General features: G+C 40.1%; 1 long non-coding RNA gene across 1 annotated transcript; it reads left to right on the top strand.

The window, feature by feature from the left end:
* The first annotated feature begins 4760 nt into the window (after positions 1-4760).
* LOC111866668 lies at positions 4761-6830 on the top strand. The gene is made up of 3 exons (XR_002843188.2): positions 4761-4835; positions 5145-5394; positions 6121-6830. It is a non-coding gene; the product is annotated as an uncharacterized LOC111866668 (long non-coding RNA).
* The last annotated feature ends 372 nt before the right edge of the window (positions 6831-7202 follow it).

Below are 7202 nucleotides of genomic sequence, written 5' to 3' on the forward strand. Positions count from 1 at the left end.
CTGGAATTGACTTTTGGAAATTGCTTTCACCAGAACGTTACCCACTGTTATGAAATTGGGCTCTCAAACTTTGCTGTTTTTGCAAGTACTTACATATTCGAGATAGCGTTTTCATCACCGAAGCATGTAAAGTCTAAGAACAGGAACAGACTTTCAGATGTCGTGTTATCACATATTCTTCGAGTGGCAACCTCACAATTAGAAGTGGATTTTATATCATTGGTTTCCAGTTTTATGAAACCACAGTGCTCTCATTAAAACAGTGTGTATATGAGGATTTAGGTATAATCATTAGACCATAAGGACTATCATTGAAAGTCTTTTGTGCTCAGCCCTCCTGAAAGAGGAATTTGTGCTGTTTTATGGTAAGTAATTGCAAATTTCAAGGCATTTATTTTTCTTTCTTAAATTATAATTGCATTTTTCCCCGGCATATATAAAACTAAACATAAGGCATGATCTGGCCAGTGTTTCTTTAAGAAAAAATGCTCTGGGGGTAGAAGTGATAGAAGGCAATAAAATCGATTTGTGAAATTTTCAATATCGGCTTAATATTATTGGTGCAACGTAAAATTTAAATACATATGTTTAAATGCACTTGTTTTTACACGGGTTGTGACTGATTCAGTTTGGGGGGCAATACTCCCCGACCACTCTCCTGAAAGAAACACTGTATCTGGCCCCTGATGGTGTTCTATAAACTAAATTTGGCCCTTGAGATGTATTAGGTTGGCCAACGCTGGTCTACAGTGTATGGCATTGCACTGTCTTGGATAATATGGAAAGAATGTTCACTGGTACACTCCTTTACATCAATAGTGTGATGTGTTGCGCTATGCAGGGACACCCCTCCCCCCACCAGTGGTTACGTAACGCTATTGGATCGCTGTCGTTACTAAGGTAACAGGTGAGTCAACACTCCTTCGTCTACCCGCCCAGTGGTGATGTCACCGAGGGATACCGCGGTTGCTAGGCAGCAGTAAACAACTCCCAACAGCGTTGCTAGCAACACGGCGCCAGACAACAGTGTTGCCTATTACGTGGCTGTTTTCTGTGTTGTCCGGAACGAGGCTAGATACGGAGCAGTGAAGACTATTCACAGTTAGTTCTGAGCAAGCCTACGAGTTAGTTACGAGACACAGTTCTCAAGTTCCGTGTTAGTCAGCAGTTGGAAGTCAGTGTGTGATCAGAAGTGAACGAGTTAAAGTGTAGCAGCCCACAAAGCGAGTTGAATTGTAGTAGTCACCGATTTCAGTTGTAACGAGTGAATCGTGATAGTGTGAAGAGATTTGGTTGTAGGGTTTGTAAAGTGTGGAAACCCGTAACATTGTTATAATTAATGGTAGCCAAGATCTGTAGGTTGTTAAATAAACCAATTAACAATCTCTATGGCGTATTCAGTAATGAAACACGTTACAATATGTTATGACCTACTGTGCTAGAAACTCTGAGAGAAACAAACTACAACAGAACATGTATAATAAGTGCACTCAACATTCACATCAGTCTTTGCAGATTATATCCACATTTACTTACTCATGGAGCTGAGCCCTTCTGGAGGAGCCACCAATTCTGCAGCTACTCAAGAATTTCCCAGCATTTTACGGAATCTGAAAGTTCATTACCGTGTTCACAAGAGCCCTCCACTGGTCCCTATCCTGAGCCAATCTATCTAATCCATACCATTCCATACCATCCCGTTCTATCTCTCTAAGATCCATTCTAATATTGTCCACCCGCTTACGCCTTGGTCTTCCCTGTGGCTTCTTTCCTTCTGGCTTTCCCACCAATATCCTATACGCATTCCTCATCTCCCACATTCATGCTACATGACCTGCCCACCTCATCCTCCTTGACTTGATCATTCTACTTATACTTGGAGAAGAGTACAAGTTATGAAGCTCCTCATTATGCAGTTTTCTCCAACCTCCTGTCACTTCATCTCTCTTCGGTCCAAATATTCTCCTCAACACCCTGTTCTCAAACACCCTCAGTCTATGTTCCTCCCTTAATGTCAGAGACCAAGTTTCACACCCATACAGAACCAAAGGCAAAATTATAGTTTTGTATATCTAATTTTTATGTATTTTGACAACAGATGAGAAGACAAAGGGTTCTGGACTGAATGGTAGCAAGCATTACCCGAGTTTATATCCACATTGCAATACCATATTTACTCTTAATGTGGACATCAATAAAATCTTACAGGAACTGAAAACAAGTTACAAAATATGAAGATGTTCATCAATCAGTATTATGCTTTAAAGAAATATATGTCATGATTTCTCAGTCAGGAATTGCAAGACACCAAGAAGAGAGCAGAAACTGGCGTATTTTACTCTATTGATGAATTTGTTAAGCATGCAAGGGGCTCAAAAGTTAAGAGTTAATAAATGGTCTGTGTATGAATTATTTGTTGTAAGTGTAGTAGTAAGTATGATGTCTGTTTTTGTTATCAATTTTAATATTTTATAATGTAACTGTTTTAATTATATGGCTTGCCAGTGTGTGTGGAATGGCAAGGCGTGAATTTGACAGTGGTTTTTTCACAACACATGTGTGTTGTCCTGACAACCTGAGCTATCTGTGAGAGGCCTAATTATACAATTTATTGGACAAAGGATGAATGATGTGTAGTCATCATGAATTTATAATATGTGACATGTTTTATATCCAGCCCTACAGGGAGATGATTGGATCCAAGAAGTGAAAGTAAATGTAAATGTAAGAAATTAAAAAGAAAGGTCAGTAAGAACAAAATTACGCTGGACACTTTTTCCACTGTATAAAATGAAAACAATATGAGGGTTGGAACTTTAATAATTCAACACTGCTGTAGAGACACCATGCAATGGAACCAAACAATGTTGCTTATACCACACATTAGTTACATACCTACCTTACCTCAGAGCAAATGGACTCTCCCTTCCCACATCACGTGCATGTGCAGTGACAAGAAGAACAAAGCCTTGTGTTAGCTGGCGGTCTAATGTAGTGTTGTCATGATGCTTTCAAAACAGGAACAATGGAGTTGGATAAAGATTAAACGCGCCAGAGGCTGTACAGCATGACAGTGTCATCAAGGTCTTCAAGAGGCTTGCAGGGAATCTGCATTGCCTTACAGAAAAGTGGCAAGGTGAGTAAAAGCCTTCAATGAGGGACGCCAAAATGTGGCAGACATGTGTCGTCCAGGTCGTCCAGGTCATCCTAGTGTCAGTGAAGAAGAAGTGTATGCTCTTTCCACATTACTAGAGAGTGATCAACGTCATACGATTCGTGAGCTGGCCCAAGAGACAGGATTAGCGCATATGACTGTGCTTCACATTCTGAAAGAATGCCTGGGCATGAGAAAAATTGCATCACGATGGGTTCCACAGGAGTTGACGGAAATGCAGAAATGGCTATAATACGATGCTGCTCAACCACTTGGAGCGCTGTGTGTGTGAAGGAGAGGCTTTCTTCTGCCGTATCATTACGCTGGATGAGACATGGGCCAAATTGTACGAGCCACAAATACCATTCCCCGACAGCAGACCATCAATGCCGAGTATTACTGTTCATTTTTGGAACACAACCTGTGACTAGCTCTGAGAAAGAAGTGGCGACATTTTCTGCAGAACCCAACCATCATTTTGCAGGACAATGCTTGGCCGCATGCAGCGCAAGCTGTGGCTGATTTGTTCAACCAATGGGGCTCGCAAATGCTATACCATTCACCATATTCCCTGGACTTCAGCCCTTGTGACTTTGACTTGATTCCTAAGATGAAGGAACCACTTCGTGGCATTCGCTTTGGAACTGTTCCAGAGATTCTTCAGGCAGTAGACCGCTCCATTTGAACTATCAGCATAACAGGTGCTGCTAAAGGTATCCTATGGCTTCCACATTGCTGGCAACAGGTTGTACACAATGCTGGTGACTACAGTGAAGGACAGTAAAACTTCGAAAAATGCATCTATTTTGTATTAGTTGTAAATAAATAGTTGCCACTATTAAAGTTCCAACCCTCGTATTTGGAGAACAGGCACACAGCAAAAAGTTTTTTATTTCAAACCGATCTTAATTTCTCTACACATGCAATTTTGGTTTGTTAGTGCTATTCCCAAATTATGGCATTACGTACACTCCGCCGGTACTGGTTACTTAATGACGATCTGACACTAAAAATCTACATAACGGCTAATTACTAATCCTATTGTCATTACAGTTTATGCTTTTATTATCCACCTGATATTAGCTCAGTAGAACCGGAACATGCAGACTATACGGAATATCCAATCCGTAACTTTGAACAAAACTTGTGCCACCGACTATAACCATATTGCGTACATAACCTCTTTAATTCCCAAAGCTTATGTAAGAATAATCTAAAACGCGATGCTTATTATATAAATAACGAAACAAGATTTTACAAGCATTAATTAAATTATATCAAAATGAAGAACATTACTAAGTTCAGTGCGAAATACATGTAAAAACATTCACACCCATACACATACAACCATCTACTATCATAACCATCATAAACATCATATCATGACAGACCCTTCAGTGGGTTCAGTGTGTTCACAAAGAGTGCAGAAGATCCACGGCGTGCATCATGCGAAACCTACCGCAACAATGAGTAAGTGGCTAAACGTACCCAAATGTTTGATACTAAGCAGGGAGTTGCAACGGTTGCAACTGAGAGAGGAGAAAAGGAAACACGGTAACTACTGCCTCTAAGGGCGAAGGCAGATACTGCACGCAGTTCTCGACCAATCAGAGAGCCTAAACAAACCAAATTGAATTCCCGCAATTATATGTGGTCATGGTTGATCAATATAGGCAAATTGGTAAGTATGCATTTTGATTTGATGTGGTTGCGAAACGAAAGTAGACATTTGCAAACGAAATTACAGCTCCATATGAAACATATTATGTGTGTATATGAATATTATGCTTACTACCACAAATTAAATTAGAAACATATAGAATTCTTTCAAGCCTAAAATTTTTGAGGTTATCGTGAACCGTCATCTAAACGATATTTGTGCTATGATATATTCTGCAACTATCGGTTTATCCTAAAGACTGACTGTTGAATGTGAAGGAGTTCTAAGAGTACCGTGATGGTGTTATAATTTTTGTATTGTTTCTTGCAGTATAGACATGAAAACGAAAACGTGCTGCTGCTGGGTGCTTGTCATCCAGCAAGCAAGGCATCCTATCCATGCACATGGTTCTTCCACTTCCTTTAAAATGTTTGCAGTGCAACCATTACCAACAGCAGCCACCAACTTTTTCAGTGAAAGAAACCTCGTTTCTCCTAGGCCCTGTAAATATAAATGCTTCTGGTGGGGAACTCAGGCATATCAATCAGTGCAGCAAGCCACAACACTGTATTGGCTACAGGTAAGGACCACTGCACTCTATACTATGAATTATGTTCTGTTACAAGCAGGGCTTGAGGTGGGGTGGGATGCAGCGGGATGGCATACCGGTTCTTTTCTAAATGGCTTAAAAGCATCCCGTTACTTCTTTGGCAGTAAATGCAATGTACAATACCCAGGGCTTGAGGTGGGGCGGGATGCGGCGGGATGACATCCCGGTTCTATTTTCATTCCACCTCAATCACTGGTTATGAGAGAAGTGGCTAGCGAGAATAATGAGAGCTAATTTTTGAAGTAATTGTCCCAAGAACCCAATTGTGATCAAACAAATGTCATTGTCATCATTCATTACTTATGAAACTGTACATCAATATACAATTTTACTGTCGTATGTGCAACTTTTTAAGTTTTAAATTTTAAACCTAAAGTTAATAAATCGTTTCACATAAGACTGTAAAATAAGATTTATAATAAAATGGAAGAGTGCAACAGGATGCTACAATACAAACTTATCAATACACAAGTTATGTAGGATATGTCAAATGTTTTTAGAGTGATTAAAAATGTTTGAAAAGCAGATCACACTATCAGTAATATGATTTATAAGAGAATAAGGTGGTGACGACTGCTATGAAATATACAAAATCTTTATAATGGCATTCCTTTTCAAGTAAAGTTTGTTATTTTCAATCTGAAGAAGTCCATCATGTAAGGAAGCGCACTAATTTCCTTTTTAATGTTCTTTCAGTGGGGTGCTGTGGTGAATACCTGGCAACAGCTATTTGATGATCCCCTTGTGAACACATTTGAAGCTATTCGTTCGTAGTATGGTTTGAACAATAATCCAACTGTGGGACAGTTTGTAGATGCCCTGAAGACTAACATCAGTGCACTTTCTATCAGAGATCTGTGTGGAACTAGTTGTGAGGATGATGATGCTACTGTTGTGTGTAACCTACAGTCATTGTTCAGGGCACCTGATGCTTCTTCACCAAATCTGTCCACAAGTCGTGGCAAGGAAACCCCTGATGAAGTTCCTGAGTTTCCATGTTACTCAACAAGTACAGAAGGACATGGTTGCTGCAGTACATGCTGGTGACATGGAAGTGTTCTCAGTAGCCTATGTCAGTGGTTCCATTGCCAGACAGGTGCTTTGTGGTGTCAGCTGTGATGCACGCAAGACATGCGTGACATCTGAAGTTCTGCTATCAGCTAGTGTCTTCATATATTTCTGAGACATTGGTGTGGAGACTGTTGTTATGCTGTAACTCTAATATAATCTATGGTGGCAGGCAATTCATGTTGCAGCATATCACAGCTGCCATTAAGAACACCATTGACTTGGAGTGGATTAGGTGTACTGGTTGTTCACTTCACTGCCAATGAAAAATAGATGGTATTGTGAGATGTCTCACAAGAATTTACATTCCTTGGTGGTGTAAGCGAACAAACAGGTTGATGACTGAATCACCCAGGCAGAGGGCCACAAAGAGGAAGAAGATTAAGATACTGATACATCAGTAAGTCATTAGGAAAGTAATGCCTCTTCATCTTTGCCTTGTAATATCCTGCCCACACCAGCCCTGGAAATTAGCAGAGAGCAGTTATTGAATTACTGGAATAATATATTCCAATTGCTCACATGAGCATCAATAGTTGTTTCATAAGTTCGTGAAAGTAACCCTGGTGACAAGCAACTACGACTAACATGCCTTCACATGCTCTTGTCTCAAACCTCTGGTTTTGAGTAATTTGTTGATAACATTGTCACCTACAGTCGGATTACATACAAGAAACCTATTCTGATCTTGAGCTCCATCTCTTTCTTGC

This window comes from Cryptotermes secundus, unplaced genomic scaffold, assembly GCF_002891405.2.
Source record: "Cryptotermes secundus unplaced genomic scaffold, Csec_1.0 scaffold2262, whole genome shotgun sequence".
Taxonomy (NCBI): domain Eukaryota; kingdom Metazoa; phylum Arthropoda; class Insecta; order Blattodea; family Kalotermitidae; genus Cryptotermes; species Cryptotermes secundus.